Source organism: Heloderma suspectum, chromosome 7 (assembly GCF_057233095.1).
Source record: "Heloderma suspectum isolate Gila_16-S chromosome 7, 16-S_ref, whole genome shotgun sequence".
Taxonomy (NCBI): Eukaryota; Metazoa; Chordata; class Lepidosauria; order Squamata; family Helodermatidae; genus Heloderma; species Heloderma suspectum.
In genome coordinates, this window is record NC_139464.1 from 116,180,377 (window position 1) to 116,208,278 (window position 27,902).

Genomic DNA, 27,902 nt, shown 5'->3' on the forward strand with positions numbered 1-27,902 from the left:
TGGTTGACAGCTGGTTTGGCCACTGTGTGAACAGAATGCTGGACTAGATGGATCGTTGGTCTGATGCAGCATGACTCTCCCTAAGTTCTTATATAGACAATCTAGGGATGGAGGAGAATTTCTCCCCGAATCTTCGGGAGGCCGAGCACCGACGCATTCGGCCCCCCGAAGTTGGTTGGGAAATTCTCCGCCAGCCCCCCGCCCCCCCCAGGATGGGACTTACCCTCAGCGAATGTCCCTCTGGGCGGCGGGTCCCGGCGGTGGTTCGGTAGCGGTTCGGCGGCGGTTCAGTGGCGGTTCGGCACGGGCAGGGGCGGCGGCCGGTCTCCCGAACGGCTGCCGCCGCCACCATTGCAAAAAAAACCCCAAACACCCATGATAGGCTACGTAACGATTTACGTAGCCTATCACGGCTAGATTTCCAATGGCTATTTGCGTTGTCCTTATTTTCGCCGTAGTCTACGTAAATCTTTACGTAGACTAGACGTGCCAAAATAAGGAACGCAAATGGCGGCGCTCATGGGCCGCTGCCATTTGCGTATGCGCTTTTTTTTTTTCAAAGTCACCCGTGATAGGCTACGTGACTATTTACGTAGCCTATCACGGCTGACTTTGGAAATCTAGCTGTGATATGCTACGTAAATCGTCACATAGCCTATCACGGGGTCTTTTTCTTTTTACTTTTTGTTTTGCGGCCGGGGAGACGGGGCTCTTCTCCCCGGCCTGAATTTCGGCCGGGCGAGGTGGGAAGCCTCCCCCCCGGCCTGAATTTCGGCTGAGTGAGGCGGGAAGCCTCCCCCACTTCCCCTGAACTTCGGGGGGAAAAGCGAAGCGCCTCCCCCCCACCGCGAAGCCAAGCTGCGAAAAGGTAAGTGACTTTCATACATCCCTAAGACAATCCCTTATTAAAGTGACATTGCGAGGTACAATAAGGGGAAAGTGAATAGCTAAGGCCTGGATATTAAGCTATTCTTTTTTCTGTGGGATAAACTTATGTGGCTTTTGGGCAGCTGGTTGGCCACTGTGTGAACGGAAAGCCAGAAATGAATAGATGGACCCTTGGTCTGATGCAGCGGGGCTCTTCTTACATTCTTATGTCCTTTTGGTCCAAACTGAAGACTTCTTTTTTTTATTTGCCAGGCTTACTAACATATCATCTAGTCTGGTCTTAATGCCATCAACAAATTCTTTGTTGTCAACTCTGCTAGTTTTATTGTGGAGTGTCTTATTTATTTATTTATTTATTTATTTATTTATTTATTTATTTATTTTAAACATTTCTTGGCCGCCTTTGGCATGTGTATCGATTATAAAGATATATAAATCTTTACGTAGCCTATTGCTGCAAAGAACAGGGATGCAAATGACATAGCGGGCGCCATTGGTGTCCCTGTTCTTTGCAATAAAAAGCATATGTTGCACCTTTGCAGTAAGGATGTGAGCCATCAGACTGGGTTGTTTATTGAGAAGCAACTTTATTAAATATGATGCTTAAAAGGAGGGTTGTGCACCACCTCAGCCTGAGGCCCAAAGCCCGAGTTGAAGCGGACCACTCTGGGCCCCTTCTGAGGTGAAGTGGAGGGGGCACGGAGCGACTTGAAGTGGGTCGGGGGCTCTCCGAAGCACCTCAGTGCACTCTGGAGATTTGGTGCCCTGGCCGAGCTGCCCCGGAACCTCTAGCTCCTTTCCTGAACCATCACAGGAGGAGTCACCGTTGTTGTCAATGCTGCCCCCATCACCTCCATGGCCTCCACCTCTGCTGTCAGTGCTGCCGCTGTCGCCACAGCTGCTATCACCACTGCCATCATCCCTGCCACCACCAGCTCCAGAGCCCTGGATGCATGCTGCCTCTTGTTGCAGGGACTTGCCATTTTTAAATGGCTGCCAGCACATGTCCCGAGGGCCCTGGTAAGGAGCTGGAGGTTTGCACAGCACGGCAGGGGAGTCGGGGGGGGGGGCTCTGAAGTGGAATTTGGCCATCTGAATCCTGCTTTGGGTTCGGGGCCAAAGCGTATCCACACCCCCCCAGCGACTCAACCCAAAGCAAACCAGGCCTGCCTTGGAAGACCTGAAGTGGCTTCCGAGTGGGTTTAGGGGGTCCACACACAGCCCTAATTTAAAGGATCTCCAATTAGGGGTTTACGGATTCCCTACCTTCTGTTCCAGTGGGGAATCCGTGGGCGGGGGAGGCGATCCATTCCTCCCCCCTGGAATCCTCAAGAGTGGTTCTGCTCCGCTCGGATTCCAGGGCGGGAGAAGTGGCTTGGGGGCGCTTATCTTCCCTCCTGCCAGCCAGAGCCATTCGCCTCCTCCCTGTCCCTGCCTATTGCCATGTCTTTAAAAATAATAATTAAAAATGGCTATCGGGAGGATGTGCCCATAGACTTATACGCAAAGTAGAGCCGTAAATCGTGCGTATTAGCCTATGGACACATAGACTTATACACACGATTCATGACTCTATTTGCATATAGATCTATGGGCACATCCTCCCAATCGCCATTTTTCTTCTTTTTTTAAGACATGGCAATCGGCAGGGACAGGGAGAAGGTGAACGGCTCTGGCTGGTAAGAAGCAGCCGAGTGCCGTTCCAACTCCAGTCCTCCCAGAGCGGAGGTAAGTGGTCCAGATCCACTGTGGATTCCTGAGGCCAGATTCCAAAGAATCTGGTCTCATTTGACTCCGCAGCGGATTTCTCTGACATCCCTGTCTCCAATGGATTATAATACTAGAGACCAAACACCCATCAACATGGTGGGTCTCAATCTGTTTAAAGCAGTGGTGGGCAGCTTTGGGACTCTGGGGGCCACTTCCATCCCCATGGAGCCTTCCCACACTCCTGCTCCTGTGCTGCCAAATTTGATGGTGGCAACTGCCCCCCCCCAGTGGTTTACCACCGAATTCCAGCAGCAACCCATAACAGAGGGGTAAGACAGACAAGTGTGTCCATTTTACCCTTCCGTCATGGTTTGCTGGTATAATTTGGTGGCAAACCAACACTTTTTTGCTGCTGCAAATTTTGGCAGCAGCAGGGATGGGGGGAGGCATGGGCTGCATCGCCTCCTTCCCCATTCTGGTACCCACCAGATGTTTTGGACTTCAACTCCCATCAGCCTCATCCAGTGGGGCCAAGGGTTGGGGATTATTGGAGTTGTGGTCTAAAACATCTGGAGGTTCCCAGGTTGGGGAAGGCTGGGGCAGGGAAGCCTTTCTGTTTGTGTGCATTTGTATGTGTGAGAAAGTGGGGAGCGGAGACCCCAGGCCTTGCTCACCGCCTCCCGTTCTGACCAGGCCCACTGCTGGCATTTGGTCCCCAACCCATATCCCACCACTGCATGCAGCAATGGTCAAAAAGGTTTCTTAATTCTCCTCCAGAGCCTCACCACTTTGATGGTTAGATCAGTGCTTCCCTTCACCTGAAACCTGCTTCAGTGTTCCCACCAAATTCTTGTTATTAGCATTTATATACTGCCTTATCTACTAAGCAGCCATCTAGGCAGTGTTGCCAGGGAGCTCACAACCTTCTTCTCTTTTAACTCCCAACCCACAATCCACATGGCACAAGAGGGGACCAGCCATTGCTTCATTTTCCTCACCTGCCAATGAACTATACAATCCCACAGCCTTGCATGTCCCCCGGGAAAATGTCCTACCCTTCATCAAAAAATTCCTCTGAAAATGCATACTTTAGTAACTTTAGCATTTAAAGGTGTGTTTTCTCTCAGAATACATATTGAAATGGGTGTTTTAATACATGAAGCTTCTCAGCTGCTGAGAAATGCTTCACAACTGTTGGAGAAGAACAAAATCTGCTGGGTAGCTATATTCCAAGCCACAGATTTGTCCAAGAGTTGTGGGTAAGGTCATTCTGTATAGGAATTGACAATGATCACATCCCTGCCTGAGAGCACTAGAAAGTATTAATTGATGCGATCAGTGGCTGGTTCTCCTTTTGGGCAATGAATGTTTGCAAGTCTGTAAGCTTTGCAACACTATCCCTCAGGCAAGAATTCTTTCTGTGGGCTTTCTCTTCTTGATTTCTGTATGTATTTATTTAGAACATTTCTTGCCACACCTCTTTCAGGGAAAGACGAAGTGGTGTATATATATTTTTGAAGGCAATCTAATAAAAATAGAATGTTTCTGCTGTAAATGAATGCAGGACCAGATACCTTTATTCCTTAAAGGCAAGTATACAGGAACATAGGAGGTGCCTTACAGCAGGACAGAGACAGACTAGAATCATAAAACACTAGGATTGGAAGGGGCCTATAAGACCATCGAGTCCAACTACATCTAATCCAGTATTGTCTACTGTGACAGAAGCTGTCTGGTAGGAAAGCTAGGGAAATTCTGCCGCGGACCAAAATGAGGCTGAATTCTTTTGAATCTGGCCTCTGGAATCCACAGCAGAATGGATCACTTACCTCTGCCTCCCTAAGATTCTCTCTGGAACGGTACGACGGCTCCGGACTGCTTTCAATACAGTGATGGCAGCTGCCATTACTGTATCGCAAGCGGTCTGGAGCCAACATGCAGCTCTGCGGAATTGTTGTGGAGCAGAGTCGCTCTGGAGGATTCTGGGGGAGGGAAGAATGGATCGCCTCCCCCCCAGCAGACAACACCACGGATCGGATGGTAAGCAATCCGTCCATCCCTACTCTACAGGTCCCAAGAAAGGGTCTTTCCTGCCTCCTGCTGAATGATTCTTTCACTGGAGATGCTGTGGATTAACCTGTGGACTTTTGCATGCAAAAGGTGCTCTGCCTGAGAGCATGTATATCGATTACTTAGTCCTTCAGAGCATGAAAAGGTGAATAAAGTAAAAGGAGCCAAGTCAGCACTGCACTTCAAGGTCTCCTGATTCTCAAACCCAGACTAAACTTCTGGATTCTGTTGGTGCCGTTCCAATAAATGTCATGTCTCTTTTTCTCCTGACAGCAGCACCTAATATAATAGATGATGTCATGCCTGAAGGTGAAACATTGCCTCCAACACGACGTTTCCCCATTTCTGTTCACCAGACATCTTTGAGCCCTTTCTCAAGTTTACGTTCTTTGTGTTTGTGTTGGAGAGAGTCCTCTGTGAAAACATGAAAAAACATGTAAAAACAAACAGTAAATTCCATGCTCAACGATACCTCAGCTATGAACAACATGAAGCCCACCCCCCTGGCTTAAAGTGAGAGGTAAAGTTATTGACTCCAGATGCATTTATGAAGTCTCAAAATTTAGAATAAACCATTCACTGAGGACAGACCTACAAGCAGCCCACGTTTTAATACTTCCTATAAAATAAAATATCACGGGGAAAATGTAACGATTCAGAAGTAATTACAAACAGTTATATTTTTATCACACCACTACAAGCTGTTGCTGATAACTCGAGTTAGGGCTCCTTACACTGAGCTTTTATCCTGCGATTCAGATTGCTCTTTCACGGAAGTTTGCGGGCTCTTTACATGATGCCGTGACCCTGCCGTTACCCTCTAGGGCGTCTCCTGCACCAATTGCCCTTCATTCCATTTTTAAATAGTTCGCAGATAATGAGCTATCACATTACCCCATTGTGTTCTGCTTCAGTTTCCTCCATGAAAAGAGGATAAGCGGCAAGAAGGGGAGTGAGATCAATGAAAGGTAACGGAAGACTCAGATACAGGGAGAAGGATGGGAAGGGGGTGGGGGAAAAGGAAGCACGTGAAAAAGGGAGTCGTGATCCTGCATTTAAAATGGAAGCAGAAAGCCCTGTTTTAAATGCAGGGATTTTAGGGTGGTGTAGAGATGCACTTAATGATACATTTTCAGGCCTTATTTTTTAATTTTGGGCATAATCCTATTCAGATAGGCAGCTGCCTCCGAACTTGGAGGCGACAGCCTATCCAATGCAGGGCAGGAGAAGCACTGTTCTCTGCTGCCTCTGAGGCAGTGTGGAAGTGTGGGGAGGTCGGTTCTCTGGGAACTGATCTCAGAGAGTGGGCTCCGAGGTCAGTTCCTGGAGAACGAGATATCCTATGGCCATCTAGCCGCTGTCTAGTGGCCATAGGATTGCTCCCTGAATTTATTTTTCACATAATCTACAGGCTCTTGTCTTCTAACCTTTATGTGTTCTATCTGCCAGCTTAACTGTGGCTTTCCAAACTAGAGGGCAACCTGCCATATAACTGCTACTTGGGAATAAACACACATTGCCGTTCTTGTTAGGTGGACTGTAAAACATTGGACAATACATTGTGGTCTGTTCAGCCTGAAGACAATTGCATTTGGCATTGATGCTTTCATTTTTAGTTCTTTCTGTCTCTGTCAGCTTGCCTGAGTATCAGGTCCTCGCCCACCAAAGGCCTTGTGGTCACTCATCTTGATTATTTTGTTGGCTACTTTGCAGAGGTATGCGTGTTTCCTGCCAACAGATTCATTATCACAAGCCTTAATGTAAGCAAATGATTTTATTGCACAAGTGCAGCTTGATTCCTTCACAGGGCAAAGTTCATTCCCCCCATTTCTCTCTTCCCCAACCAATTGTCACCCGTGACTAAACTTTTCCCCTTCGAAACACTCTGAGTATGTAAGCTGGACTCTTGGAGAGTCAATTCACACAAATAGGGTGTGTTGTGTTCTAAGCTGTCGACCAAGCTGCTTTGTACGATGGTTACAAAGGAATATAGGAAGCTGCCTTACCCTAAGTCAAACCATTGGTCCATCTAGCCCAGTATTTCAACACTGACTGGCAGTGGTTGTCTAGGGTTGCAGGCAGGAGTTTTTCCAGCCCTAACTGGAGATGCCAGCGACTGAACCTGGGACCTTCTGCATTCAAACCATATACTCTACCACTGAGCTACAGCCCCTCCCTATAAGGTCCCACATCTACAGGCTAACCCTATGGGTTTGGCTGGGGGAGAATCTGTGGCAGGGATACCACAGCTTTATATGCCCTGCCAGGCTCACACAGCATGGTGGCTTTTTTCCAAGTTTGTCTTTACATTCTTCCTCCCCATCTGTCTTGTAACCCCCTGCCCCCCAACCTGTGTAGTTGGCCTCACTTCGAAGAGTATGTGCCGGGGGAATGGGTGGGTTTTGGAGCCTTCCTCCCAGAATCCAGCCACGATATGCCCCCGCTTTCCCCTTCCAACACTGGGTTGTCAATGGTGGAGGAACGATTGTGGTGGAGGTCTCTGCTGCCCCAATAAGGATGTGTCTGACAGCAGACTTCCTCCTCCACCTTCAGAGGAAGGTCTACAATATCCTGTAGTCCCAGGGACCATAGGATTACACCTAAAGTGGACGAAATTTACAGTGCCCAATAAAATTAAACCTTTTTTTTTAAGTCAGGTTATGTTAAAGGTGTTATCCAAAAGAAATGAAAAATTATGTACTTTTTACTCAGGTCATCATTTAAACTCATTAAATCATCAGCTGAAGCCAAAAAAGTGGGGGCACAGAAAAGACAGTTATATCCCAGGAGAATAATGCTTTAGAAACTTACAGTCAGCAATTAAATCCCAGGGAGAAAATCCTGCAGAAACTTAGAGTTCTTGCAGCTCTGTTCTAACAGAGAAGTCTGAGTGGTTGCGCAAGATCTCAACCACATACTTAGACTAAATCCACATTGGGCAAGGGGCTATAAAAATAATACACTGCTCTATGTTGTCAAGGAATTGAAAATAAAACTGTCAATATCATACTGCCCTTATACAAATGTATGGTGTGACCACACTTCATACGGTGTACAGTTCTGGTCGCAGCACCTTATAAGGGATATTGTAGAGTTAGAAAAGGTGCAGAGAAGGGCAACCAAAATGATCAAGAGTTTGGGGCAACTCCCCTATGAGGAAATGTTACGATGTTTAGCTCAGAAAAAGCTCGATGTTTAGCTTAGAAAAAAAAGCAAGTAAGGGGAGAGATGATAGAGGTGTACAAAATTATGCATTGTGTAGAGAAAGTGGATATGGAGGAGATTCTCTCCACCACCCCTGTCTCTTAATATTAGATCCCTGGGTCATCCCATGAATCTGAACGGTGGGCAATTCCAGACAGATAGTACTGTGTACTTCTTCACACAGCGCATAGTTAAACTATGACATTAGTTACCATGAGATGATGGCTACTAACTTGGATGACTACAAGGGGATTGGACAAATTCATGAAAGGGAAGGCTATCAATAGCTGCTAGTCCTGATGGCTATGTGGTACCTCCGGTGTCACAGGCAGTATGGCGATGTACACCAGTTGCTGGGGAACATGAGAAAGAGGGTGCTCATGCATGGATGTCCTACTTGTGGGCTTTCCACAGGCAGCTGATTAGCCACTGTGTGAACAGAATGCTGGATGAAATAGGCCTTTGGTCTGATCCAGCATGGCTGTTCTTGTGTTCTTATGACTTAGCTCTCACGTGGAAAAAGTGGCTGAAGTGCGTAATGGGGGAGAGACCCTTGGGATCAGGAGCTACAATGAGAGCCATATTGAATGTTTGGGCCACTAATTAAAAGCAGCTACAGCAACAATAGCAAGAAGAAGAAGAAGAAGAAGAAGAAGAAGAAGAAGAAGAAGAAGAAGAAGAAGAAGAAGACGAAGAAGAAGAAGAAGAAGAAGAAGAAGAAGTTATTTCTAGGGATGGACAAATCTGTCAATTTTGGTTACTCTCTGTTTTTTCATTTGGTTTCTTCTGAACTTTGAGATGTCAAAAATGCATGAAACTCCATATGCTTTTTGTGTGTATTTTTGTACACATTTTTAAATTGTAGAACTCCATGGCAAAAGTCAGAAAAGTGTGGATTTCAAACAATAACTGGGTTTCAGTTCACATAGTGGTTCAAAAGTGTGAAATTAGGTAAGTTTGCATTAAAATGCAAACCAAAAAAATTTATCCCCCATTCATGATTATTTCTGTCCTGCTCTTCTACTGTCTGTGAAAGATGTGGATTGAAAAAAAGTCAGATGTTCTTGGTAGAAATCAAAAGAAAGAGGGAGATTATTTAATGTAAAATGTAGAAAATAACTTATGCTTCTGAAATGGGCTGTGTGTGAGAGAGAAACCCCTAATCCACATTTTGGAAGATATCAGCAAAAGCTGTGCTGAGACTACTTCTTTCATGTTCATTTCCATGAGTTTTGAAAACTGACACACATTTTTGGTGATGTTTTGCATTTGTTGTGAACATATTTCATTGTTTATAATTTCTTTCTCCTTTGCCCTTGCTGTCCTTGGCTTCATTTGCCCACACTGCCATTTAATCCTGTTGCCTGTGGTCAACTGCATGATTTTGTCAATGATATCTGTTGAAGTCATGAATGTTCACAGAGTCACATGGGTTGTCATAGCAAATAGGGTTAAATGAAGGAATGAAAGATGGTTTATCAGTGATGAGTGCTTCAGTGCCTTTTGCATCGCTGGAGTAATTAATTGGTTCCTTACAGGAAGCTAAACCTACAATGGCCATCTATAAAGGTAATTTGGAATGTAGTAAAGTAGATGTTATGTTCATAGAGTTCATGGAATCATAAGGTTGGAAGGGGCCTACAAGACCTTCGAGTCCAACCCCTTGCTCAATGCAGGAAGCCTGATTCCCAGGCAATCTCCTATCCAAGTACTAACCAGGGCTGACCCTGCTTTAGGGGTGGACGAAAGTCAGGCCGGGGGGGAGGCTTCCTGCCTTGCCCTGGCCGAAATTCAGGCCGGGGAGGAGGCTTCCCGCCTCGCATGGTGGCGAACGCGAAAGGTTTTTTTTTAAAAAAAAAAACGCCCCCTGATAGGCTACGTGACGATTCACGTAGCCTATCACGGCTAGATCTGCAAAGTCAGCCATGATAGGCTACGTCAATCGTCACGTAGCCTATCACGGGTGACTTTAAAAAAAAAAAAAGTGCGTACGCTAATGGCGGCCCCCATAGGGAGCCGACATTCCCGTTCCTTATTTGGTCGCTGTAGTCTACGTAAATCTTTACGTAGACTACAGCGACCAAATAAGGAATGGGAATGGCGGCTCCCTATGGGGGCCGCCATTATCCGTACACACTTTTTTTTTTTTAAAGTCAGCCGTGATAGGCTACATGATGATTGACGTAGCCTATCACGGCTGACTTTGCAAATCTAGCCGTGATAGGCTACGTGAATCGTCACGTAGCCTATCAGGGGGCTTTTTTTTTTCTTTTATTGCAATGGCGGCGGCGGCAGCCGGTCGAAAGACCGCCTGCCTCTCCTGCCCCGCTCGAACACCCGCCGAACCGCCGGCCGGACCCGCCGCCGGGAGGGACATTCGGCGAAGGTAAGTCCCGTCCCGGGGGGGGGTGTGCGGGGGGTGGGGGGGTTTGGAGGATTTCTCCCCGAAACTTGTTCGAGGGGCCGAACACGTTGGCGATCGGCCCCCCCGAAGTTTCGGGGAGAAATTCTCCGCCAACCCTACCCTGCTTAGCTTCTGAGATCAGATGAGATTGGGCATGTCCAGCCCTTTGCTCGACGTCAACAAACCATAGGGTTGGAAGGGGCCTACAAGACCATCGAGTCCAACCCCCTGCTCCACGCAGGAAACCTGATTCCCAGGCGGTCTCCCATCCAAGTACTAACCAGGGCTGACCCTGCTTAGCTTCTGAGATCAGATGAGATTGGGCACGTCCAGCCCTTTGCTCAACATCAACAAACCATAGGGTTGGAAGGGGCCTACAAGACCATCGAGTCCAACCCCCTGCTCCATGCAGGAAGCCTGATTCCCAGGCGGTCTCCCATCCAAGTACTAACCAGGGCTGACCCTGCTTAACTGATGAGACCAGGCTCAGTGTACTTCATGTAGTAAAGTAGATGGTACCAGGGCATAGTCTGAAGGCACATGAGGCAGCCACCTTGCTGAAGCTAAGCAAGTTTGGGTCTGGTCAGTGCTTGGAGGGGAGACCACCTGGGAACCACATGTAGCCGCTGTCAGGAGCGCCCTGGCGACCTCTTTCAGTAGACTCCAATAGCCAACTCAAGAAACAGATGAAAGGATTCTTTTCAAGGCTTTAATCCTTTTACAACTTAATGACTCTTTCAGATGCTAATCACCAGCAACTAGGCAAGGAAAAGCAGAGTGGCCTATGCTTCGAGTAGGCAGTTGATCCCCATTGGAAACAGAGTCACTTGAAGACCCTGAACTTATGGGCTAGGGAGAGATCCTCCCTCTTTCCCTTGGGTCCATAGGAGGTGGCCGTTGCTTGCGCATCAAACGGGCGCTACGCCTCCTTTCCACGCCCTCCATCACTTGTCGCTCCCTCCATCTGCGTCGAGCATCTAGCAACCCTCGTTCCCACACTTTCTCACTGCTAGGACCACTATCTATCTCAGGAATGCTGGCAGGAGGAATCTCTGCCAGCTGCTGTGCCTGTGAGGGAGGAGCTGGCTCCTCTCCCAAGGATTGCTGATCCTCCACAGAATCAGAACTGCTCTGGGGTTCTATTGGCTCAGTTTCCACCCTGACAGCCACCTTGAGTTCCACGTAGGGTTGGCGGAGAATTTCTCCACGAATCTTCGGGAGGCCGAGTGCCGACTCATTCGGCCCCCCGAAAGTGTTGGGGAAATTCTCCACTGGCCCCCCACTCCCCCCGGGATGGGACTTACCTTCGGCGAATGTCCCTCTCGGCGGCGGGTCCCAGCGGCAGTTCCGCGGCCGTTCGGTGGGGGCGGGGGCAGCGGCCGGTCTCCCGACCAGCTGCCACCGCCACCATTGCAAAAAAAAAAGTAAAGTAAAAAAACACACACACACCCGTGATAGGCTACGTAACGATTTACGTAGCCTATCATGGCTAGATTTCCAAAGTCGGCCGTGATAGGCTACGTAAATCATCACGTAGCCTATCACGGGTGACTTTGAAAAAAAAAAAGCGCGTAAAATGGCGGCGCCCATGGGGCGCCGCCATTTGTCTTCCTTAGTTTGGCACGTCTAGTCTATGTAAAGATTTACGTAGACTACGGCGAAAATAAGGGAACGCTATTTGCGTTGCCCTTATTTTCGCCGTAGTCTACATAAATCTTTACGTAGACTAGACGTGCCAAAATAAGGAACGCAAATGGCGGTCCCCATGGGAGCCGCCATTTGCGTACGTGCTTTTTTTTTTTTTCCAAAGTCACCTGTGATAGGCTACGTGATGATTTACATAGCCTATCACGGCTGACTTTGGAAATCTAGCCGTGATAGGCTACGTAAATCGTTACGTAGCCTATCACAGGTGTGTGTGTGTGTGTGTTTTTACTTTTTTTTTCACAGCCGGGTAGACGGGGCGCTCCTACCCGGCCTGAATTTCGGCTGCGAGGGATGGGGCACCTCCCCCCCAGCCTGAATTTCGGCTGGGCGAGGCAGGGTGCCTCCCCCCCCTCGCCTGAACTTCAGGGGGAGAACCGAAGTGCCTCCCCTCCACCGCAAAGCAAGCTGCGTGACGAGGTAAGTCCCTTTCGTCCATCCCTAGTTCTGCGATGGAAGAATGGTGGGACAGAAATGTAATCAATCAATAAATACACAAATCAATAAATAAAAATATTCAAAAGATCATAGATGAATGGAATAATGACTAGAATACCCTATACAGTTAAATCAGTGGAAAGCTGCCTTAGCTTCTATATGTACTATTTCTGTAGATTTAAACTAGAGATTGATTCAACAAAAAATGGTGTTTCATGTATATTGGACATCACAGAGGCTTGCTAAGAAGAAGCTGCCTAAGTCTGCTAGATGTTAGCGGTGTTATGACGACAATGCCTCACTGAGGCATATTTCCATGTAGGCATGTGGGTTTGTTAGTGGTAAATTTCAGGCTTGCAGGAAAGATAACTGTGCAGATTCTTATTTCACTCATCTGTCTCACTTGGCACATACATTCAAATTTGCATTTTGGCCTCCTGGGCAATATTGGGTATTGTTGTCCATCTGTGTACTGTGTTATTGTTTTTTCTCCTTGACCATCAGTTTTGAATCACGGATTTATAGGATTTCTGTTTGCACACTTTTCCCCTTTTACTCATTCTAGGAGAACCTTGTGTTCATTCAGCAAAACATGACCCCCCAAAGCAGGGAGACTTGGAATCCAACCTGTAAAATGATCGATTACAATGTTAATTACATGTCCCATGTGAAACATTGCACAGGATGCTTATGTTAGTTCTGAGGGCACAATGGGAAAGCAAACTGCTAATCTCTATGGAGAGCAGATGGTAAATGGACAGAGTGACTGCCTCCTTGTTGCTTTCAAGTACTTCTATTTGTGTTTTGAAGGCCACTCAGGGCCTGGAGTACACAGTGCTGCTCTTGCTTAAGTGAGATCTACTTCTATTTCCTCTTGGAAAGTAGATGTTGCATTGTAGCTGAATATGATCACTGTTTCCTATTGAGCTGTCATGACGAACATGGAGAGATACCATCCAGGATGCAGCTGTCCAGGCCAAATGAAAGAGAAGGAAGGTCAAAGACATCTCCTCCCATCACCCCTGATACCATGATTTCAGAAATGAACATCACAGTTGGAGAGGATTCAAAGTATGAGAACTGCCAAAATGTGTGCATAATTTCTATAATGAATGGCAGTCAGCAGAAGCTCAAAACCTCAATTCCTCTTCCTTTAAGGCACTGCCCAAATAATGTGTGTGTGTGTGTGGTGTGTGGAGTCTTGGGGCCCATGGATTGGATCCAGAACATGCCTACTGTGGGTGGACGGGCTCTGCTCACAGAAAGTCCCTCCACCCAATTTTCAGGGATCCCCCCTGCACCACAGCTCACCCCATTCAGCAGTCCCCCACACCCTCTGTGTAGTAGTTTCAAGGGGATGGAAAGGCTGCCTTGGGAAGGAGGGGGTGGAGAAGTCCACTTCTGCCAGCCCAGTTGCCCATGTCTAAATCTGGATCCAACCCCTTAACTTTTTTGATCCTTCCCTTTGCTACTCTCTTGGAATGCCATAGGGGAGGCATGATTTGGCTTATGTTGGGGGAGGGGTGTCAGGGGACGAGCTTTGTGGATTTTATTAAAGGCCCTTTACCTTTGATCCCCATCAGAAAGAAGACACAAGCCATCAGTTATAGGTTTAAGGGACACAACTTTATTAATCACATTTGGATCTCCAGTGGGCAGCAATGTGCTAACAACACAAGCAAAGTGCAGGTGAGCAGTAAATTGATGAGGAAAATGAGCTCGTAGCCTGGTCAACAGAAGGTGAGTCAAAGGAGCCCAGCACTGGGCAAACCCACCTTCTCTGTCAGCAGTCTGTGTACCCCAAAGCCACCCAGTTCCCTTCCAACACCCTCAAGCCATCTGACGATGAGGGTTGGTTGGGCAGCCATCACTTCACCTGTCAGGTGTCTTCAGGTGCTCACTGGGTTATCATTAACTTTCCTGTCCACATTTCCTGCCAGCTGTGACTTTAAAAAGCACACGGTAACCATCATCATCATCATCATGGCGATCACTCGTGACCAAGTAAGATTGTCTTCCAGGGATAAAGTCTTAGCAGTGGGTCTGTAGGTGGTTGTGAAGGCCAATTCTGGACCCACACAACCTCCCACAGTGAGGACATAGGTTTCCAGGTGGAAGGCAACCACGGTGAGGATTTGCTTGACATGTCTTCCGCTGGGATCATTTCTCCCTTTTCCCTCTGTACTCACGCTTCTTCAAAGTCCATAGTGCCTTTAACATAGGCTGACCTCCAGTTGGAACACTCATGGGTTAGAGCTTCCCAGTTCTCAATGCTTATGTTACATTCTTTTAGATTAGCTTGGAGAACATCTTTAAATCTCTTTTGCTGTCCACCAATATTCTGTTTTCCATTCATGAGTTGGGAGTAGAGTAGCTGCTTTGGAAGATGATAATCAGGCATTCAAACAACATGGCCGGTTCAGCGAAGTTGACGTTGGAGAATCATTGTTTCAGCACTGGTGGCCTTTGCTTCTTCCAATACGCTGACATTAGTCATCTGTCTTCCCAAGTAATTTGCAGAATTTTTCGGAGGCAGCATTGGTGGAATCTTTCAAGAAGTTTGAGGTGGTGTTTATAGGTGGTCCATGTTTCACAGGCGTACAGTAAGGTCAGTTGTACAATGGCTTTGTAAACAAGTATTTTGGTCTCCCTGCAAATGTCCGGATCCTCGAACACTCTACACTTCATTCGGGAGAATGCTACATTCGCAGAGCTCAGGCGATGCTGAATTTCAGCATCTATGTCGGCTTTTGTGGAGAGATGGCTGCCAAGATAAAAAAAGTGATTGACAGTTTCCAGCATCACACCATTAAGCTGGATTGATGGCGCTACAGAGGGGTTGGTTTGAGCTTGCTGGTAAAGCACTTTGGGTTTTTTGATGTTAAGCGAGAGGCCGAGCTTTTCATATGCTTCTGCAAAGATGTCTAGGATAGTTTGGAGATCTTCCTCTGAATGTGCGCAGATTACATTATCATCAGCATATTGAAGTTATATGACAGAGGTTGTAATTACTTTACTTTTTGCTTTCAGCCTACTGAGATTAAAAAGTTTTCCATCTGTTCGATATATGATTTCGACGCCAGTGGGAAGTTTCCCTTCAACAAGGTGTAGAATCATAGTGATGAAGATAGCGAATAAAGTTGGAGCAATAACGCATCCCTGTTTAATGCCTGATCCCACTTTAAATGGATCACTTTGAGAGCCATTGTTATCCAAGATTGTTGCCATCATGTTGTCATGGAGGAGCCGCAAGATGTTCACAAACTTATTAGGGCATCCAGTTTTCAAAAGGATGGTCCAGAGAGCAGTTCGGTTTACAGTGTCGAAGGCCTTAGTAACAATGGGGTAGCTGTATGGAGTAGGCAAAAAAAGGGTGTACCCAATGGCCAGTTGAGGGAACACCCCCCAAATGCCTACTCATTTCCATAATGATCACTTGCTAATCTGATACTGTTCCCAGGGAAGGGCAGGTGGGGATGCTGCAGGTAGGGATGTATGAAAATCACTTACCTTTCCATGGATTATGTTGATGGTGGGGGGGTAGGCGTTCCCTCCCTCCCCCCGGAATCCTCGACGGGGGGGAGACAGTCCGTTCCTCCCCCCCAGAATCCTTGATGGCCAGCTGTGCTCCGCGGCAGCTCCGCGGAGCAGCTGGCCAGGCCCAGCCCACTCCAGCTCAGAGCCGTCCACAGCCGGATTTCCACCCTCGGAGAGCTCTGGGAAAAACAACAACAACAACTGCCTACGCAAATGGCAGCGGCTACGGCCGCCGCCATTTACATTCTTTATTTTTGGCCATCTTAATCTACGTAAATATTTATGTAGACTGTGACAGCGAAAATGAAGGGGAACGCAAATACTGTAGTAGGCGCTATTCCCACTACAGACTTCCCCATCATTTTGGAGGAAAAAAGCCCATCAAACTGGTGAGCAAAAGGAAGAAGAAGCAGTCAGTGAAGCCAGTGGGAGGGTGAGGTTCCAAGTAGGGGTGGACGAAAGTCCCTTACCTGTCCTCGAAGGATGTTCGCGGTGGGGGGGAGGCGCTTCGCTGCTCCCCCTGCGAAATTCAGGCCGGGGAGGAGGCTTCCCGCCTCGCCCGGCCGCGAACACGAAAGTTAAAAAAAACAAAAACCTCCCCCTGATAGGCTACGTGATGATTCACGTGGCCTATCACGGCTAGATCTGCAAAGTCAGCCATGATAGACTATGTAAATCATCACGTAGGCTATCACGGGTGACTTTAAAAAAAAAAAAAAAAAGCGCGTACGCGAATGGCGGCCCCCATAGGGAGCCGCCATTCGGGTTCCTTATTTGGTCGCTGTAGTCTACGTAAATCTTTACGTAGACTACAGCGACCAAATAAGGAACCCGAATGGCGGCTCCCTATGGGGGCCACCATTATCCGTATGCGCTTTTTTTTTTTTTTTAAAGTCACCCGTGATAGGCTACGTGATGATTGACGTAGCCTATCACGGCTGACTTTGCAAATCTAGCCGTGATAGGCTACGTCAATCGTCACGTAGCCTATCAGGGGGCGTTGTTTTTTTCTTTTATTGCAATGGCGGCGGCTGCAGCCGGTCGAAAGACCGGCTGCCGCTCCCGCCCCGCTCGAACACCCACCGAACTGCCAGCCGGACCCGCCGCCAGGAGGGACATTCGGCGAAGGTAAGTCCCGTCCCGGGGGGGGTGCGGGGGGCGGGGGGTTCGGAGGATTTCTCCCCGAAACTTGTTCGGGGGGCCGAACACGTTGGCACTCGGCCCCCCGAAGTTTCGGGGAGAAATTCTCCGCCATCCCTAGTTCCAAGTAAATGCACTGAAGGGGTGGGTGACCTTCAGACTGCTACTCTAAGGTTCATCTGGCACCTACTTTGTATTTCTTCTGGTACCAGGTGAAGACCTTTTTATTCTCCAGGCATTTTAGCATTTCAGCTTTCTAGTCTTTTAGCTTTGGTGTTTTAAATCTGTATTTTAAATCTCTGCATTGCTGCTAGGGTTTATTTTATTCTGGATTCTGTTGGTATTGTTATATTGTGGTTTTAATGCTTTTATATTTTATATTGTTTTACCCTGTGCTTTTGGTTTTAATTTCTGTGAACCACACAGAGAGCTTTGGCCATTGGGAGCTATAGAAATGAATGAATGAATGAATAAATAAATATAAATAAATGAATAAGTAGACTTGCAGTGCATGCCTATGCATGTCTACTCAGAAGCAAGCCACACAGATTTCAATGGCACTTAGTCCCAGGAAAGGAAAGCCTTACAGCCAATGAGTTTACTCAGAAGTAAGCATTGCTGTGTTCACAGAGATCTCAGACAAGCATTTGGGATGGTTAACCACTTCACAGTTCAAGTGCGGGTAGTGGAATGGGAGAGAGGAAGTAACCCTCACCCTCCCACCAAACTGTTGTCATGACAATGTTATTCAACACCGCCTGACAATACCCCCTAGCACACACCCACACAAAGCGGGACAAAGTGCTAAAGGGGAAATACACAGGGGGGAAATGGGGATTTCAATCGCAAGCACAGAAAATGCTGGATTTTCCCCATTCTCAGATAAGCCAGGAGGGGGGGTGGGGGGGAATTGTCGATAGCAGCAGGACAGCAGCGGGGTCATCTAAAGCTCCCATGAAAACCAAGTGATTAAAAAAGAACGATCCTTCCAAAAAGCCAAGATGTGAAGAGAGCCCTTATGTAGACCTTCATGAGTATGCAGTTTGCTGCATTCTCAGTTTTTATATTTCTTTCCTCATCCTGTGCAGATAATAAATGTTTACCAATATATTTATGCATTGATTAAATACATAAAAAAGGAATCTTGATGTGACTGCACTGTTGCAACAGGATTCCTTTTTGTGCTGTGATTTAGTTTCAATGTGTATGCATACCCCCAAATGGCCAAAGGTATAAGGCAATATTTTTCATTGTTAGTTACCACCGAAAGACTGGTATTGTATTGGAGAAACTTTTGGTGCCAAAAGGAATGGAGAGAGAAATTAAATAGAAATTAAATAGAAGTCCAAGCATTATATTTAAAGGTAAAAATAGGATTTTAAAATTACCACAATACGGGAAGGCAAGGTAGTACAAGCAGAAAAGAAGAGAAACATGGCCATAGCTACAGACAAGAAGAAGGAATAGGCTTTCAAAGTGAAAAATAGATACTAATGGTTTTAAAGGGGATAAAGGAAAGCCAATAAAAGGGGCATTGCCGTCATCAAGCCTATATAAATAAGAGCATTGAACAAGAGTTTTAGCTGCCTCTTCAGTGAAAAAAGAGCATATAAAATAAATATATTGACAGCATTTTGAAAGGGTCCTGGTGTGCAAAGTAGAAGAAATAGGTGCCCCGCAAAGCACTAAAGGAACATAGGACGCCAAAGATAAAACCAAAGAAGGAAAAATAAGAAACTCAAACTCACTTCAGATTTTGCTAGGGATGTGTGAACTCACCGCCGTCCGGGTGAGACACTCCTGCCCAGCCCCTGCCCCTGCTTGCTGGTCTCCGGACTCCGCTTGAGCCCCTCCCACTCTCGGTGAGCAGCCCGCACTCACCCCAGCGGCCTCATTGGTCTCCACGGTCATCATTTGTTAAAAAATAAAATGGCGACCGCAAAGAATGTGCATGTTTTTGTACGCCTGAAAATGCGCATTTTTGCTAATGTGCATATTCTCATGCATGAAATATACATTTTTGCGAAGGCACACAGTGTGTGTACGAAAATGTGCATGTTTCACCAAATACGCATCTCTGTGCATAAGCAAATATAGGCATTTGCTAAATGCGCATTTTCACATGCACTAATATGCGCGATTGCCAAAAAATGAGCATTTCTGCGTGACACAAATTTACGCAATTGTGTGGTTGCCATTTTATTTCAAGAGAAACTGGCGACCGCAAAGCTTGACAAGGTTGCCAGGGTGAGTGCAGGACGTTTGCCGAGCACAGACAGGGGGCAAGCAGGGGCAGGGGCTCGGTGAGTGGGGCTCTGGGGTGGTGCGGGCAGGAGCAGGTCTGCTGGATTCCTGTGCCATCCCTACATTTTGCATGAGGTAGTATTTGAGTGACAACTTCAATCAATAATTCCTGTTCCCCCCACCCCACCATTAATCAGGAAAAGGGTGTGTATAAAGTAGGGGTGGACGAAAGTCACTTACCTTTTCTCGCAGCTTGTTCGCGGTGGGGGGGAGCGCTTCGCTGCTCCCCCCGCGAAGTTCAGGCCGGGGGGGGAGGCTTCCCGCCTCGCCCGGCCGAAATTCAGGCCGGGGGGGAGGCTTCCCGCCTCGCCCGGCCGAAATTCAGGCCGGGGAGGAGGCTTCCCGCCTCGCCCGGCCGAAATTCAGGCCGGGGGGGAGGCTTCCCGCCTCGCCCGGCCGGAATTCAGGCCGGGGAGGAGGCTTCCCGCCTCGCCCGGCCGAAATTCAGGCCGGGGAGGAGGCTTCCCGCCTCGCCCGGCCGAAATTCAGGCCGGGGAGGAGGCTTCCCGCCTCGCCCGGCCGAAATTCAGGCCGGGGAGGAGGCTTCCCGCCTCGCCCGGCCGAAATTCAGGCCTGGGAGGAGGCTTCCCGCCTCGCCCGGCCGAAATTCAGGCCGGGGGGGAGGCTTCCCGCCTCGCCCGGCCGCGAACACGAAAGTAAAAAAAAAAAAAAAAAACAACGTCCCCTGATAGGCTACGTGACGATTCACGTAGCCTATCACAGCTAGATCTGGAAAGTCAGCCATGATAGGCTACGTAAATCGTCACGTAGCCTATCACGGGTGACTTTTAAAAAAAAAAAGCGCGTACACGAATGGCGGCCCCCATAGGGAGCCGCCATTCGTGTTCCTTATTGAGTTGCTGTAGTCTACGTCAATGTTTACGTAGACTACGGCGAAAATAAGGGCAACGCAAATAGCATTGCCCTTATTTTCGCCGTAGTCTATGTAAACATTGACGTAGACTACAGCGACCAAATAAGGAACGCGAATGGCGGCTCCCTATGGGGGCCGCCATTATCCGTACACACTTTTTTTTTTTTTTAAAGTCACCCGTGATAGGCTACGTGACGATTCACGTAGCCTATCACGACTGACTTTGCAAATCTTGCCGTGATAGGCTACGTGAATCGTCACGTAGCCTATCAGGGGACTTTTTTTTTTTTTCTTTCATTGCAATGGTGGGGGCAGCAGCCGGTCGAAAGACCGGCTGCCGCTCCCGCCCTGCTCGAACACCGGACGAACCGCCAGCCGGACCCGCCGCCGGGAGGGACATTCAGGGAAGGTAAGTCCCGTCCCGGGCGGGGGGGGCGGAGGATTTCTCCCCGAAACTTGTTCGGGGGGCCGAACACGTTGGCGCTCGGCCCCCCGAAGTTTCGGGGAGAAATTCTCCACCATCCCTAGTATAAAGCCTAACATCACTGAAACCTTCAAGTGAAGGAGCACTTTCCAAATGATTGGTCTCTTTTAGCAAAAGGTATAAAATTATGCCTGGGTTAGAAATACTACTGATAATATAAAATGAAAGTTAAAATATGTTTAGCTTAAAATGAAATTTAACATATATATATATACAGTGCAATCCCATGGAGGTCTACTCCGACATAAGCCCTACTGAGTTCAGTGGGACTTACTTTCAGGAGAGTGTTACAGGACTGCACAGCTCTAAAAAGTATTTTCCACACTTATTAGCTTTCCTTAAAAAAACAAAACAAAAACCCTCTCCCAACATAACCAGCTCTCTTTGGGGATCATGAGATGTTGGCTGGTGGCCTTTGTTGGGTTCACATTTTCAAAACATAAGGCTGGTTGCAGGGCCTGATGACTTAAAGAAAGTTCCAGAGAGGGTTTCATTTCCAACACTACTTACTACTGCATGGGTGCAGAAAATCAGGCCTGGGGGCCAAATCTGGCCCTTCCTGGGTCCCAATCCAGCCCTCTGGGGGTTCCCCAGGTGACCACTCCCCCTTCCCCTGGGTCTACCACCTTGCCCTGATCACAGATTGTGGTAGTCTGGCTTTTGTGGAGGTTTTCCCTATTCTAAAAGGTTGAAATGCCTCTCTGAAGGCTTAGAAGAGCCTGAAGCTAAAGTATGCTAGTATTTTTGGCCCTTCCCCTTTTACCTTTGGCCACACCCCTTTTGCCTTTGACCCCACCCACCCGTGGAACATAGCCCCTGAGAGCTTCTCGAAATGGAATCCAGCCTTCAGGAATTCAGTGTCCTTGTGCACTCCTCCAGGGTCCAGGGAACATTTCAGAGTAACTAACAGTTCTACACAGCAGTCGTTAAGGTATTGCTTTGAAAACTGATCATAAAAATGCACAAGTCAGTTTTATATGGATTACCTTTTAAAACCAGTGCACTGGTAGGTAGCACAGCTGGAACAGGATACTCCCCAGCTCCCTGATGTTGTGGGTGGGGGGAAACAACACCTTTTTGAGGATTAGATCTGATTTTCTCATTGTCCTTTCAATGGAAAGAAAACCACTGGAGACAATCCATTTGGGTTTTACAAGGGAGTGACTTGCCTTGCATCTTTAGATGCAGCATCTGCTGTAACTATATGAAAAGAACCACAAAGAGTCATATGGCATCGTAAAGACTAAAAATATGATTCTGGCATCTGCTTTCATGGAGCAGAGACCACTTTCTCATGTGCACAAAGTGTTCCCCTCCATTTGCAGATATGTCATACGTCATGCCACAATGAAATTGTTAGTCTTTCAGATGTCACAGGAATCTTTGTTGTTGTTTTTATTATGGCAGACCTGCATGGCTACCCTCTGAGATTTGTTATAACAAAAAAGTGTGTGAGTTAACTTAGGATACAATGATGATCAGGGGACTGGAAACAAAGCCCCATGAAGACAGACTGAACAAACTGGGCATGTTTAACCTTGAGAAAAGAAGCTTGAGGGGAGATAAGAGAGCGCTCTTCAAGGACTTGAAAGGTTGTCACACAGAAGGCCAGGATCTCTTCTCGATCATCCCAGAATGTAGGACATAGAATAATGGGCTCAAGTTACAGGAAGCCAGATTCTGGCTGAACATCAGGAGAAACTTCCTGACTGTTAGAGCAATAGGACAATGCAACAAATGACCTCGGGAGGTGGTAGGCTCTCCCACACTGGAGGCATTCAAGATGAGGCTGGACAGCCATCTGTCGGGGATGCTCTGACTTGGACTCCTGCATTGAGCAGGGGGTTGGACTCAATGGTCTTGTAGGTGGGAATGTTAGAGAATTCCGCCACAGATCCCAGGGGGGCCAAATTCCAGTGAATTTGCCCCCCCCCAGAATCCATGGTGGAATGGAGCAACCCGCCCCACCACCCTGCAAAAGCCCCGCAAAACGGAGCCTATCTGGTTGCGGCTTTGGCTTTGGCTGTGGCTCCAGCGGTGGCGGCTGCTCCAGCTGCTGCTGGGCGGCTGCGGACACAAATGGCATCCTGAGTAGGAGACGCCATTTGCGTCCCTATGGTAGCCCACGATAGGCTACGTAAATATTTATGTAGCCTATCACAGCTAAAGCGGGGATGCAAATGGTGTCCCCTACACCATTTGCGTTCCCATTTTCTCCATGATAGGCTATGTAAATATTTACGTAGCCTATGACAGCTAAAGCAGGAACGCAAATGGCGTAGGGGACGCCATTTGCGTTCCCGCTTTAGCCGTGATAGGCTATGTAAATATTTACATAGCCTATCACAGGCTACCATAGGGACGCAAATGGCGTCCCCTACTCAGGACGCCATTTGCATCCGCAGCAGCCCATCAGTGGCTGGAGGCCCTGCTGCGGGTTGGCCTGGCTGGCGGCTCTGTGGCCTGGCCGCAGAGCGGAGCTGGCAGGGCAGGATTCCGGGAGGGAGGAACGGATCGCCTCCCCCCCATCAAGGATTTTCGGGGGAGGGACGGAGAGCCTCCCCCCCCACCGCGAATGTCCCTGGACAAAACCAAGTAGGTGTTTCGTACATCCCTACTTGTAGGCCCCTTCCAACCCTACTATTCTAGGATTCAAGGATTCTAGGATTTACTGCATGTCATTCCTTTTGCATTTTTACCATGGCACACCACGTACCCACTTTCACACATTCATGTGCTAATATTAGCACTACCGTCGAAGGCCCAAATAGCAATAACTGCTGGATGACACACTGGCTTCTATTTAAACTGACATCTCAATAACTTGACATATGCATTACATCTCTATTACACTGGAATCTAAATGGCATTTTATAAAGTCTGCCTTTCGAATCTCGTTCAGCTGTTGATCGGGAGAGAGCTGGTTGGCCTGCATGGCTGGCAGTTGCCATGTGCCTGTCTAAGAATAGCATCAATGCCTCTGCTCAGACTTGCCTCATGACATACAGAGAAATGCTAGCAAGCCTTATATTAACACCTCATTGGAAAGTCTTAATTTATTTGTTCAGCTTAAAGAACATTCACCCGTCTTGTTAATTAACACTATAGCATTACCAAGGGGTTTGTCACCTGTCATATGGAATATTGAAGGAGTTTGATATGCTTGGCATATATATTGCAAGCGGAGATGGGTAATAAAGAGATAGGCACAAGTGTTTGGACTCAAATTGGGCCACATTTTTTTGGAATATCTGGAAAGGGGAAACCCAGGATGGGCACTGAACTGTGCCACCTGCTAGCTGGCACTGAAATGGGCAAAAACATTCACAGCCTGAGGAGTGGGGTGTCAGCACCACCACCCCTCAGGGCTACCCCATATGAGGAAGGTAGACCTTCCCCTGTCACCCCCTCCTGGCCCCCAAAACACCAGTGGGTGAGTCAGCCTCACAGGAACCCTTATTCCTCTGATGGGCAGCAAAACCCAGACTGGGAGGCCTCAGGCGTCACCTGTCACCAGAACAGTGCCTCTGAATGCTCACCATCCCTCATCTCATCCCTTTTGCCCATCCTAGCAGCTGTCTGTAAATGTGGCCAAAACATAAACATGAATTAGACCAGATTTACCTAAAGGACTCACCCACCCCATTAACAGTGTGAGGGAGGCGAAAGGACACACAGGTAGGGATGTTAGAGAAATCTGCTGCGGATTCAAATGAGACCAGATTCTTTGGAATCCGGCCTCAGGAATCCACGGCAAGGGATGTACAAAAGTCACTTACCATTTAGCGGATTGTGTTTGTCCCTCCCCCCAGAATCCTTGATAGGGGGGAGGCGATCCGGTCCTCCCCCCCCCCTGGAAACCTCGACGGCTGGTTCTGCTCCGCGGCGACTCCTCAGAGTAGCAGGCCAGGGCGGTCCACAGCCAGATTTCCGGCAGTGGACTGGCTAGTGTGGACGCAAATGGCAGACACCATAGTGGCCGCCATTTGCATCCAGCCAGGGAGCCGTGATAGGCTACGTAAGTCTTTACGTAGCCTATCACGGCTGGGTAAAAAAAAAATGACGTACACAAATGGCGGTGGCTACGGCGGCCACCATTTGCATTCCTTATTTTTTGCCGTTTTAGTCTACGTAAATATTTACATAGACTATTACGGCAAAAAAAAAGGGGAATGCAAATAGTGTAGTGGGTGCTATTTGTGTGCCTTTTTATTTGCCGTTTTAGCCTACGTAAATATTTACGTAGGCTAAAACAGCGAATAAAAAAGGAATGCAAACAGCGCCCACTGCACTATTTGCGTTCCCCTTTTTTTTCACTGTAGTAGTCTACGTAAATATTTACGTAGACTAAAATGGCAAAAAATAAGGAACGCAAATGGTGGCCACCATAGCCACCGCCATTTGCGTATACCATTTTTTTTAAAATGGCTTGCCATGATAGGCTACGTAAAGACTTACGTAGCCTATCATGGCAAAGACCAGAATACAAATGGCGGCTGCGGTAGCTGGTCGAAACACCAGCTGCCGCCGCCACTGGAACTGCCGCCATCTGGAACATCCACCCCAGGTAAGTCTTGTCCCAGGGGGAATCTGCAGGGGGTCGGGGGGGGCAGGCCATTCCACCACGTATTTCGGGGGGGTGAATGCTGGTGCATTCGGCCTCACTGAAATCTGTGGTGAAATTGTCCACCATCCCTATCCACAGCAGATCCGCTCCAGGAGGATTGGAGGTGGAACGGCACTCGGCTGCTTCTTCCACCAGAGCCGTTCACCTCCTCCTCGCCAATCACCATTTCTTTTTTTTTAAAAAAAGTGATTGGCAGAATGTGCCCATAGACTTATACACAAAATAGAGCCGTGAATCTTGCATATAAATCTATGTGTCCATATGTCCATAGGACACATAGACTTATACTCAAGACTCACAGCTCTATTTGCGTATAAGTGTATGGGCACATCCTGCCGATCGCCATTTTTTTTTTAAAGAAATGGTGGTCAGCGCAGAAGAGGCAAATGGCTCTGGCCAGCAAGGTAAGCAGCCCTATAGATGGTGCGGCTCCTCGGAATCCTCGCAGAGCAGAGCCACTCCAGAGGATTCGGGGTGGGGAGAGGAATGGATTGCCTCCCCCCCCACGGATTCCCCAGAGGAACGGACGGTGGGGAATCCATACCCCCCTACACACAGCCCAGGCCAATCAGACTGTGAGCCAAAAATTCCTACTTGGCCCCCCAAAGGGCAACTGGTTGAAACCCACACTGCCTAAGGGTGGGCGGGTGGGAGCCACATAAGCCAGAGGCGGTTGGGAGGGGCGTGGAGAGCTAAGACGCCTCTCTGGCCCCTCCCACCTCTGGTGGCACCACCAAGGTCCACCAATGGTGGCAGGACATGTCCTCTCATTCCACGCACCTGCAGTGCCCCCTCCCCTTGGCCAGGCAAGCTGGACATGGGGGTAGGGCATGTGTGAGGACTTGAAGGAATAAAATATGGAGAACTCCCTCTCTCTCTCTCTCTCTCATAATGCCAGCTCCTCTAGTGTCACACTGTAGTGTGACCAAGGGACTGAATCTCCAGATCTTGTCTTCTAGGGAGAAAGACACCACCTCCCTCAAAATCCCGTCTTTCCCTCAAACTTTCCACCCACTTCCAGATTCCCCAGACATGCCCACAGTCTGAGAACCATTACATTGGTATTACACAAAATATCTGACAGTACTCACAGGCAGCACTCATTCAAGGTATTTCACGCTTATCCTTGGTCTGGGGTTTGATGGAGCAGCTGAAGTCAAGATGCAGAGGCACGTGGACTAGGGATGGATGAATCTGTCAGCTTCTCTTTCTCCTATATTTGCATTTGTTGCATATATATATATATATATATATATATATACACATACATATATCCCCTTCATGGATCACTGCCTTGTTGTGGCGAAGGGGTTTGCATAACTCAGTGAAGCCACAAGGTATGCCGTGCAGGGCCACCCTGACAAAACGTGGTACATTGGAGAAGGAAATGGCAACCCACTCCAGTATTCTTGCCAAGAAAATCCCATGGAACGTATCACAAGGCTAAAAGAGATGACGCCGGAAGATGAGCCCCTCAGGTCGGAAGGTGTCCAATATACTACTGGGGAAGAGCAGAGGGAATTTCCAAGTAGCGCCAGAAAGAGTGAAGCGGCTGAGCCAAAGCCGAAAGGACACTCAGCTGTGGATGTGTCTGGAGGTGAAAAGAAAATCTGATGCTGTAAAGATAGCATCACTGATGCAATGAATATGGACTTGCGCACGCTGCGGGAGAGAGAGCAGGACAGGAAGGCCTGGCGTGCTATGGTCCATGGGGTCACAAAGAGTCGGACACGACTGAATGACTGAACAACAATATATATATTGTTTAGATATAGATATAGATATAGATATAGATATAGATAGATATAGATATAGATATAGATATAGATATATATTCTCACATTTCCTTTATGAATAAATTTTCAGATTTCAGTAGGTTCTCATCAAAAACAAACCAAACCAAATTTTTGCTTATCTGCATTGGCAAATTCAAGACTTACAGCTATTGCCAGCATGGACGGGACCATGTTCTGCTTGCCTGCAGGGCATTGCTGGGCAATGGAAAAATGGGGGCATCAAGCCCATAAGACACAAAACTGCAGACAATTTGCAGGTGATATGTATGTATTTTATTAAAATACTTCTACTCCGCTAAATATATGAAAATCCCTAAGCAGTAATTTAAATAGAAAGCAATGTCATCCAAGCAATTTCTCACCCAAACCACCTCAAATAAAACAAATTATTCAATTACTTTGCACCTTGCCCTAGATCACCCCAAATCCATAACTCCTTTTCAATTTCAATGAAATTTCAATGGTGTGCAAACAAAAAATGCAAAAAGGACAATGGCTGGTAGTTGTTGTTTTTCACGAGCCCTTTCACACACACACACACACAAATGCACACATTCTGAAAAATGGATTCTGGGGAGGTGAAGGGTGGAGCAAAGCTTTGGCAGCATGAAGGAGATCTGGAAAGAGGAAGGGGAAGAGCCAGTGTGGTGTAGTGGCTAGAGTGTTGGACTGGGAGTTGGGAGATCCGGGTTCTAGTCTCCATTCAGCCATGGAAGCTCATT